This window comes from Aplysia californica, unplaced genomic scaffold (genome assembly GCF_000002075.1).
Source record: "Aplysia californica isolate F4 #8 unplaced genomic scaffold, AplCal3.0 scaffold00245, whole genome shotgun sequence".
NCBI lineage: Eukaryota > Metazoa > Mollusca > Gastropoda > Aplysiida > Aplysiidae > Aplysia > Aplysia californica.
This window is the reverse complement of record NW_004797515.1, coordinates 594,408-605,630: the sequence shown is the minus strand read 5'-3', so window position 1 is coordinate 605,630 and position 11,223 is coordinate 594,408.

The following is an 11,223-nucleotide window of genomic DNA, read 5'->3' as shown; positions in this document are numbered from 1 at the left end:
TTCTCTCTCTCTCTCTCTCTCTCTCTCTCTCTCTCTCATGAATCTGATAATATAAGAAAAGTGAGGAATAGCCAGCTGGGGATGCCACAGGAAATTGTTGGTTTCCTTTGTTTTTTCATTGGCTTGCTTCCATATAACACATTTTGTGAAAACATTTTGGAAGCATATAGCATGTTTTGTGAAGAAAAGATGCTGATTTGACATGCCAAAGTAAGAGGCTTCCAGAACGTTGGTTAAAAAATATACATTTTTGAGTACAGTGTTTTATCATAGAAGATCCAATCCTGATGACAAGTTAGAAAAAATGTATTTTGCATATAGCGCATTTTGTGACAAGGCTCTTTTTATTTATATGTTCAGATAGCACACTTTTGTCATCATTGTAGATGTACGTTGTGGGCTTTTACTTTGTTCTGTAAGCATGTTCACTCGATTGTCCTTTGTCCTTAAGGGTACATTTTGCCTTAACATTTTTATTTTTTATTGAAATAAGTTTAATAGCATTGATTTAGATCATACTGTAATTAATTATCCAGAATATTTAAATTGAAACCTAGTTATCCCTGAGGATTTTGTATTATATTTATTTATATATTTATAATATAATTAAATCAGCAGCGACGGCAGCTCTCCCTCGGGGGGAAAAAAGCAAAATATAGGAAATTTTGAAACCACTTATTCAAGTCAAAAATATCCTTTGAAAACATGGCAATTGTCAAGCATTGGGAACATTTCTGCATCAAAGAGGCTTTTCTCTCAAAATGACATTTCAATGCACTTGTTTTTTTTGCCTAGTTCTTTTTTTTCATTTTTCATCATATTTGTATGAGACTTTAAGAAAATATTCACTGCATACAAGCAAGTTCGTACTTTAGAAAATGGGTCTTAAGGGTTGCCCGTGTCTTCAAAAAGGAAAAGAAGCAACTGGCAATTGTTTGCTCTTTTCAAAATAAGGGAGATAATTTGATAACCTAATGATATTGACTAAAGGAAGAATGATATATCTTCAATAGCTTCCCTTGAATACCACAGCCGCAACTCCACAAACCTCCTCAGAAGGCACGGTCAAACAATGGTCCATGGGCCCACGAGTCAAGACCTTCATTAATTTTTTATTAGTTTGTAAGTGTTTTACGATACTTGCAACTGTATATGGTCATAATATGGGCTCGCAGGACACATTAAACATTTTCAGTTGGTAGGAAATTTTGAATTTTGCCCGGGTGCCTGGCCAAAGCCAACTTTATTAATTTGGACCACCAAGGGATCTGTAACGTGTGCAACTTGCACATGGGACCTCCAAAATTTTTCACCGTTATCCGAGGCTAGGTGTAGATCTTACCTACCGGTACCATTATATCAGGGATGTGGCTGAAAGACAGCATTAAGAAGAAGCCAAGGAGTAACAGTAGAAAGGCTGCAGAAAGACTCGGGAGCTCAAAGGAAGGGGCAAAGGAAATGAAGGGGTGGTGGCAGAAAGTGGAGACGAAAGCAGACGACAGAACATGGTTAGAGAGCAGGAAAGGGTGAAAAGGGAGCTATCCAAATTCGAACCTGGGACCTATTGAATGAGAGGTGAACACCTTAACCTCAAGACCACGAGAGCCCCCTTAAAGGTATTAATTAAAAGTTTCTGTTCCAGCTGGAAGCAATAGCGGAATATTTCTTTTAAAATGAAATGCCCTTGAGTCGCGTATGATGTGGAATCGGTGTTGATCTCACTTTGGAGAGCTGGGTATTTCGGCAGATCTCACCCAACTATTTTCTCCTCCTTCGGCCCACAGGTTGTTTGGAATGGTTTAGTGCTTGCTTTAAAATACTAGCTGTAGCCTACTTGTATATATTGTGGTCTTATGCGAATACAGTTTGTTTTAAATATACACATATTTTCTGTGTAAAAATCCATGATTTATGGAATTCTGTAGTTTTGTTGCATTGGTCTCCGAAGTGGATTCTTTATCCTGTAGGCCTACATGAATAAAATAGCAGATCTGCTCTTCGTAGAATTAATATTTTATCCATGCAGTCTAAAAGCTGTAATGTAAAACATCTATCAAGAAATGTGAAATATAGTTGGAGGGGGGGGGGTGTCCTTCCTGAAAATTTCTTTTAAATAGACTTACATGGTTTGCAAAGAAGACTGAAGATAAGCTGCTACCGTTTGTATTGTTGATGCTCTTGATGATGAAGATAATAATGATAAGGATAATATTAATGTCTGTGTTTGTATTTTTTGTTTTTGTTTTGACACCTGTTTTGTTGGGGGTTTTTAGCTCTTGAAGAGGAACCTTATGTATTAGTTTCTAAGCCTTCATTATAACAATTTTTTATGTACATTCCTCAGACCTAAAGTCTTGTTAGTTCTGTTATAAATATCTTATTGCTGAAAGAGACGTTCTGATTTTAAAGATTTTTTGGGACTCTTTTGATCAGTCTTGTAAAAAAAAAATTCAAGCCAGTTTTCTTTTAAGAATATGTTTTTTCTAACCTGATGCAATTTTAAATTTCTGATTGCGTTGATAACTCTTTTTGTTTGCAATTTTTCCTGTGACATGCATGATATGTGTACTTGCACTGAGATGTGATATAAACATATCTTTACACATACTCAGAGGCTAAAGAAATGTGAAAAACTAAAGCATGAACAAAAGACGCTGCACTCAACGGGGATTTGTTTTGTGTATATATTACATTTTATTTCATCCAACTGACACAGTCAATAGGTGGGTGTTTTAGTGTGGCTCTAGTTGTCACTATGCGTTATTTCTGTGACCTTGACCTTGACCTTGGACATAAAACCAGGACCGTGTGTGACCCCTGTTGGCAGCAATAAGCACTGTGTGTCTTAGACCCATAGAGTTTACGAGAGCGGTTATTTGTCGACCTGGGACCTGCACATTCACGTGGCCGATTGCTGAAGCCAATTGACCAGCTGTCCGTGCTCGTGGTTGCAGCTAACTGGTTGAGCTGCCTCTGGAAAGCATTCCAAATGTGCTCAATTGGGTTTAAGTCATGTGAACGAGCTGTATCAGGCAAAAGGTTGACGTTGATCTGCCCCAGGAACTGCTGTTTTACTCGGGCAATATGTCTCGCGTTGTTTTGCTGGCAAAAGAAGTTTGGATGCCTCTGGAAAGAGGGCACCACTTGAGGCTGAAGAAATTGGTCAATGTAGGGCTGAGCTGTGACCCCATTTCCTGATTCATGACCCATTTTCTGGAAGAACACTGGTCCATTCTCTGATTTAGGACGATGACGCCCCAAATTATGATGCCTTCTCCTCCCCCAAGGGTCTCTCTCCACGACGTTGGCACCTGCGTAGCACGTCAGGTTTGTGTGACACACGCACAAGGATGCACTCAATTGCCAGATAAATGCAGAATCTGCTCTCATCAGCGAACAGCACCCTATTCCTGTTTCTGTTCCTTCAATTCACATGAGCCTGTGCCCACAGCAGTGCGGAGGGGTCAAAACTGACCTTCAACATGGCTGTCTGCACCAGAAGCCTGCCTTGAGTGCAATCTCCACCGTACAGTTCTGGTACTTGGGGCTCGTTCTGTTCGTCCACTGATGTTCCTGGTAGTCTTGGAGGCCTGCAGGAGTGTATACCATCCAGTTTTGATGCACCGTAAGAGTAGATCGCTGGTCGCATTGGTGGCTTGAAAATGGTTCTGTTGTCTGTAGATGGTAGAGACGTGCACGCCTGTAACAGTTGCTACACGTTAAAGCAGTCTCGACAGCCAGTTGTCGTCCAAAACTCACCACTCGAATGATGTGGCCGTGAGATGTGATAGTTGTATAGTTGTTTTTGCAACCAATCAAAGCATGGCCTTGTTCCAATGAGGCCTATCTAGCAGGTGTGCAGACCTTGCTTCAAAGGAACATTTGAATAGTACTCTCCAATGGAATCTTTTAGGACAAGGAAAATTTTGCATTTCTTTTGCCTCTGAGTATAATAGATATATCTAGCAATTTGTAGCCACGTAAAGAGGAGCTTGTATTTTTCTGTACTTAAGATAAATATTCATTATGAGGAATTCAATTATACAGCACGTTTCAGTTGATTTTTTTTTCAGAAAGGTTTATCCATTGCTTCTTTGTTGTGTGTATTGTTTCATCGAAAGATGGTATTTTTTTTATTAGAACTTGGTAAAATGTCATTCTTTTTGTCTCTGCCTTTCTCAAGAAAGAGATAACCCTTTTTAGCTGCAGGCATCAAGTGTAACTTTATTTTTTTAGTAGTTTGAAATAGTTTTGTTAGTGAAATCACTTTTGTGAAAAGATATTGAAATGAAGAATATGAGAGAGAACATTGTTTTGGAATATTTCAGGGCCTTTTTAAAAAAATCACAGGTTGTTCTCTGAGATTGACTTCCCTTTTATGTTTTATGTTTTATAAATTAGGAACACAAAAAGTTGTTTGGTAATGTCTGAACATGCTCGGGTTTTTGTTGGGTTTTTTTTTTTTTTGGGGGGGGGGGGTTAACATACTTTTAAATATGTGATTCTTTATTTTAGTAAATGGGTTTCATAATAACCTCATTTTGGTCTTGGATTTGATTATTTTTGTGAAAGAAACTCTATTACATTAGGTTTTGTACACCTTGGACATTGTTAATTAGAGGCTAATATACACTCAAGAGCATGGAGGGTACCGCTGGTGGATCTTTCTTCCTTTCTTGTCCCTCTGTTCATTCCTGTCTGTTTATCTCGCTCTTCTCCAGTGGAAAGTGATCCAATAGTAGTGCTTCAGTGAAGACGAACTTAAAATTATCATGTCTATACATGATGTATTTCGTTTTACCTAAACTACACTCAGCAGGTGGTTGACGGGTGCTCTGGTGGGGTTTGCTCCTTCTTTCCTAATCTGCCCCGTCGTTTTATGCAAGAAAAATTCTGAAATTATGCAAATTGAACCCAAAAATTTGAAATTGTGCGTTTCTGTTAATTTTAACAAAGAATGACAAAGGAAAATAATCAGAAATTATGCAAAAAATGATCAAATTTTGCTAGATTATGCGGGGTGCATAAAACTACTAGCCTCATAAACATATATCACTTTTATCTCTCCTTCTTTTTTTTGTATGTTACTCTGTAGTAACACTTCTAATCTTTGGCACTTATACGACCATTTTGTGTTGAAAGTGCTGTAAAACTCTCACGGAAACTAAAATTATATGCATAAACTTTTGACATCGGGAGAAAGATTCTGACATGGGGAAAAAACCCAGCTGCGAAGAAAGAAAGTTTGAAAGTTAAGAGGGGAGAGTAACTTTCTTCCTCTGGCTGGCCTCCGTTAGGAGAGTGGCAGGTTGCCGCAGACAGACAGGTAAGAGGCAACCTCGTAGTGTGGCCTCGTCCAGAGTACATCCGGGTCTGGTCTTGCGTTGTTCTCCGGCATCCCCCTGCGGGTATTCATACAGTGCGTGCTGCAGGTCGTCAGGACTTGTGCCACACGCCAGACAGGAATCATTGGAAGCGGAGCCTATTCAATTCTATTGCATGGAGGTATGCCTGCAGGAGGATGGGGCTCCTCGCGTTGCATCTTAGTATTCTTAGCTCCGATAACACTCTACTCTGTCTGATGGTTAGGACCGTTAGGTCTCTCTCTCTTTGCCCCTCTCCGGTGATGGCTTCACCTTTCCCCCGACTGAGTCGTGCACTCGCGACTCGAGACATAATATTAAGAAGCATATTAAACGCAGTTATTTGAAGAAAGAAAAGGATTCTACGCAAATTCTGTGACGTGTTTCGGTAATTGACGGGACAGAAGAAGAGCGTCAGTTGCTGTGGAATAGTATTATATTTAAAGCGCTGGTGTACCTTTAGAGTAAATCCAACACCTAAAGCGTATCTGAGTGTTGGTGGTGGTGGTAATGCTGTTGTATCATTGTTGCTTGCTTGTTTACTTGTGGTGGTGTCGACAGTAGGGTTGGGTTTGTTTTTTTTTTTGGGGGGGGGGTGTTTGTTTGTTGTTGTTATTGTTGTTGTTGTTGTTGTTGTTGTTTTGGTTTTAAGCTGTAATTGTATTATGGGAGTGCTTATTTAGGCCACATATGGCCTAAATAAGGTAAAGGAGGGGGGTTTAGCTTATTTAGGCCACAGTGGACTGTGGCCTAAATAAGGTAAGGGAGGGGGGTTTAGCTTATTTAGGCCACACATGCTCAAACTACCCTTTTCAGGCAACTGAGTTCGTTCCACTTTCATAATGGTGCACCTTTCTCATTTAGTACGGTTTTGTCTCAGTGTACAACTTATAAATCATAACCATAATGAATATTGTAAAGAACAAAGCACAATACGCAAAATTTTGCTCAATCCCAATGGTTTGAATGAGGGCCAGATTTTTCCTTCATGGAGGGGCAAAAGCTAGGCTACCATTTTGGCACACTTTGGTCAAGTGAAAAGGTCAAATCCTCCGAATGGACTTCCGGGTTAAATTTGGGGTATAAAAAGAGTGTACACTACGTGGCTGAGTCAAAGTTACACTATCTTTGCCTGAGTGACACTCTCTCGTACTGTCTCATAGTAGTATATGTAGGCTAGTAGGCCTAGTAGTAGTAGTAGCAAAGATCGTGTAGAGAATATTTGGTAGTAGATTCTATCTAGTAGGCAGTTTAGTGAACGTGCTCAGGGCGAATCGGCCTCGATAAGCCCCGTAGACGTTTGTGATCGGCCACGAAGCCTCGTGTTTTGATGGGTCTAGATCTAAACAACTCAGTGTTATTCGCACTGCCACATCCGACAGGCCTAGATCTACATCTTTTTAAAAGGAAAAGAAAGATCATCAAAATGGTTGAATTCGCGTGAAAATCGATTCGGTAGAACTAGAACTATTAAAATTTGCTTCTGAAAACAAGGCAATTTTTATACGAAGGCCATTTTTATAACTCGATGAAATAAAAACTACTGGCTGTGTACTGTGTTATTCTGTATAAAAATAAATTATGAAACTTCAGGACGTATTATTATTTTCCAGCATCTTTTGACGCCTGAGTTGTAGAGGTTGAAGTTTTCACAACACTAATAGATCTAGTAAGAGGGTTAGGTAATAGAGCTTTCCGTAAAAAATGCATAGATCTACAAAAGCCGAACCACCGAATCGACCGAGCACCTCGCTCTCCCCTGCACACTGTGATAACGTGTTGCTGCGGTATCGCATTATTCAACTATTAATACGTGCGGCTATGGCAATTGGGATGTACTGACTGAAAAAAATTCAGTTTTGTTTTTATTTTACCATATATATATATTTGACTTTAATAGTGCAGGCGATAGCAAGATCTAGATTCCCTGTCTAGAATCAGTAGTAGCAGGCCTATGCTAGAAGCAGCCAGAGAGCCTACAACTGCTAGATCTAGATCTAACTTATTATTGCTATGCCTTTGGGCTTTGGAATTGAAATAAAACGAATTGCACAGTACTAGTTACTTTTAGATTCAGCAAGTAACTGTATTTCCAGAGTCAATAATAACAAATCTCAGCATAACAATCACTTTTACTTGTATTAGAATAATTAGATCCAACTTTTTTTCTAAAATCTGTTTTGCGCAAACTTAATATTTTCTCTACTTGTAGAGTACAGAATTTACATTGTAAGCCTCTGCTCAGTCTTTTAGTATACATAATAAAATACACACACACAAGCACACACACACACACACACACACACACACACATATATATATATATAGAGAGAGAGAGAGAGAGATCTATATAATCATTTTATGTTGATTTTGGGATATTTTTAAAACTCTTTTTTTCAACATGTCATAAAATCAAATTGTGCCATTTTCTTTGAAAAGAATAGCATTAGCAGTGGACTTTTTAGACAGCGAGTCTCTGATTCAATATTTTTTTTTAAATATGCTAATCAATGAAAATTGCAAATTGATAATAGTTTAGTCCTGTAGAGGATAGGTGGACTCCGGGGTCTGCAGAGTGAAATACTAGGTTTTAGGATGTGAACCCCGGAGTCACCATAGTGAAATAAGGTTTGGTTTAAGTAAGGATTGGTGGACCCCGGGGTCAACGTAGTGATAAATAAGCAGGTTTAAGGTGGACCCCGGGTTCTACCTAGCGAAATACTAGGTTTTAGGACAGGTGGACCCCGGGGTCACCGTAGTGAAACAAGTAGGTTTCTTTAAAGATTGGTGGACCCCGGGGTCAGCGTAGTGAAATAAGTAAGGTTAATTTTAAAAGGATTGGTGGACCCGGAGTCACCATAGCGGTAGAGGAATAAGAAGGTTTAATTAAGGATTGGTGGACCCCCGGGACACCTTGATTAAACCTACTTATTTTACTACATTGACCGCAGGTTCCACCTATTCTAAAAACTTAACTAGTATTTCGTTAGGTAGACCCTGGGGTCCACCTTAAACCTACCTATTTCACTACGTTGACTCCAGGGTTCACCAATCCTTAAAATTAAACCTAGATCTACATGTACTTATTTCACTACATTGACCCCAGGGTCCACCAATCCTTAATTAAACCTAGATCTACTGATTTCACTACGTTGACCCCGGGGTCCACCAATCCTTAATTAAACCTATATCTACTTATAATTTCGCTACGTTGACCACGGGCTCCACCAGTCCTACTATAAAATAAACTGAGATCTACTTATTTCACTATGTTGACCCCGGGGTCCACCGATCCTTAGTTAAACCTAGATCTACTACTTATTTCACTATGCTGACTCCGGGGTTCACATCCTAAAACCTAGCATTTTGTTAGGTAGACCCCGGGGTCCACCTATCCTTTTGGCTAGATAGACCCCGTAGTCCGCTTATCCACTTTTTTTTATAATAACTGAAAACAATACATGCCAGTTGTCATGAATAGTGAAGAAAAATGCAGGGGAAAAAAGACAATGAGGTAGACTATAATTTGTCAAAAAAATTGCAAGTGCAAGTGAAGATCATAAAATAATTTTGTTATTTTCTGGTCATCTTTCCCGGTTTATAAAAAAATTCCAGTAGGCCTACTACTAGATCTATGTATCTGAAGAACATTTTGCTTGCCTTTATTAGCTTTTTTCGTGTACATGAAAGCATAGAACATATAGTTTCAGACATATACATGCACAATACTTTGAAAAAGAAAGATAAGGTCATTGTTGTTTTGTTTTTTTACGGAATCCGTTTTACGTTGAGAAAAGCGGTAAAAACAAGTTTTAAAATTTTAAGAATGCCCATAATATTAGTATTAGGAATCCGAAATTACTACCTAGTTGGCTTACTCTTTAATAACCATGAGCAGTTAAGAAAAAAAAAAAGACAATGATATAGGATTTATCTAAATATGACCATTAGCAATAAAGATGTTGCCCATTTTGTCCAATTATCCTTGCAGGTAAAATCACCCTGCACTGTACCTCAATAAGCACAAAAGGAATATTTCTGTGACTTTGTATAAAGGTGTGGCCTAAATAAGGTAAGGGAGGGGGGTTCAGCTTATTTAGGCCACAGGTGTGGCCTAAATAAGGTAAGGGAGGTGGGTTTAGCTTATTTAGGCCATATGTGGCCTAAATAAGGTCACCCAAATAACCCTTGTATTATTTTGCTTCGAAAAGGGTCAGTGTCATCTGCACTAAGGATGGTGTAAGAAGGTTGTGTTGTGAAATGGTTATCAATTTGAAAGATTGATGAAGAGATGTATCCAATAGTGTATACGTTTCTCACTTTATGACGTGGTGTATATAAAATGCATGTAATTACGTTTTAAATTCAGAGAGTGAACCGACCCAGCCGTTCTGATAGCCCGATTTTACCCACCTTTCCTCCCTTTTCTCCCTTCCCACGGCCCCGTTGACAAGCATGATCTTGTGACTCATCTTTCTTACATATTTACGTATTATTTTTTGTGTTTATGTATTATCACTAAAGGAGACAAAATAGCAGTGCCTTACTGATGTGTATATATGCATCTTTATCTCTTTTTTATGGGGGGGGGGGGTGCTGATTGAGTGGCTATTTAAGCTGGTATGTTCATCTCTAGATTGCCGAGGTGGGGATGGGGGGGGGGGGGGTTGTCATCGTCAGCTTCTTTCATGTTGCCATTTCGTAGTATTGCAGTCGGTTGGTGCTTTTTTCATGCACGAGATGATTGTTATCTTCAACACTATTCTGCAATCTTCAAAACAGCCACGGCCTTGCTGGCTTTACAGGATTTTTAGTTTTCTTTTCAAGCTCCATAGTGGGTGGTTGGCGGGGGCTCTGGTGTAGCTTGCTCCTTAATCTTTCGTATCAAACATCTATCATCCTTAATCTCTCCTCCTATTAGTATGTGTTTATTATTCTCCCGTAATACCTCTAATAATATACGGCACTTACTTGACCTTATTGTGCTGCAAGTGCCGTGAAACGCTTACTATAACATGCAACAAACAAGCTCTCTACACGGATGTTTAAATTCGCTCCTGCTGCGGTTAACTTAATCTGTATCCTGGTTGAAACAGCCCTCTGGTAAATCTTTGACTGCGACGTTCAAGGTTTAGTAAAGGGCTATTCCACGGTAACTGACGGGACATTTGGACTGCACATTGTTACAATGATATCACTGTATGTAATTCAATATCAATTAATTTATTCCAACTTTAAATTATCAGAACATTTGAAAAACATATTAAAAATCATATCAAACGCAGTCATTTGAAGAAAAAAAGTACTTATGCAAATTCTGTGACGTTGTTTAGTTTCGGTAATGGACGGGACAGAAGAAGATTCCTCATTTGTGCTGCCAGTTGCTGTGGAATAGTCTTATATATACTTCAAGCCTTATTTTTCTCGGATATGTCGAGCTAGACAAGAGTAACCCGGACGCACCTTTGTTTGTCTCCCCTCCCGTCCACTATCCCTTGACCCATAACCCCTGACTCACCTCATCACCAAAATTGTGACCTTGTGACCTCAGGCATAATAATATATACTTTTGTATTCCTTGATTTGTATGTACTTAGGAACACAAATCCTAAACGAAATCGAATATGGTGTTTCGAGAAATCTAGAAATTGTAACACATTATGTGCGCACTTGAATTCTTGTGTTTCTGAAATGCTGATGGTGGGCTGGTAAATGTAAGGGAAATTGGTGCAAGGGTTATCTCTTGTTCTGTTTTTGTTTTTATTAAATAAATTAATGAAATAGTTAATTAACCTTTAGAAGTACTTTTACAACTAATTTCTTTTTGCGCATAGGTGGGTGGGAGGGAAAAAAATAAGGG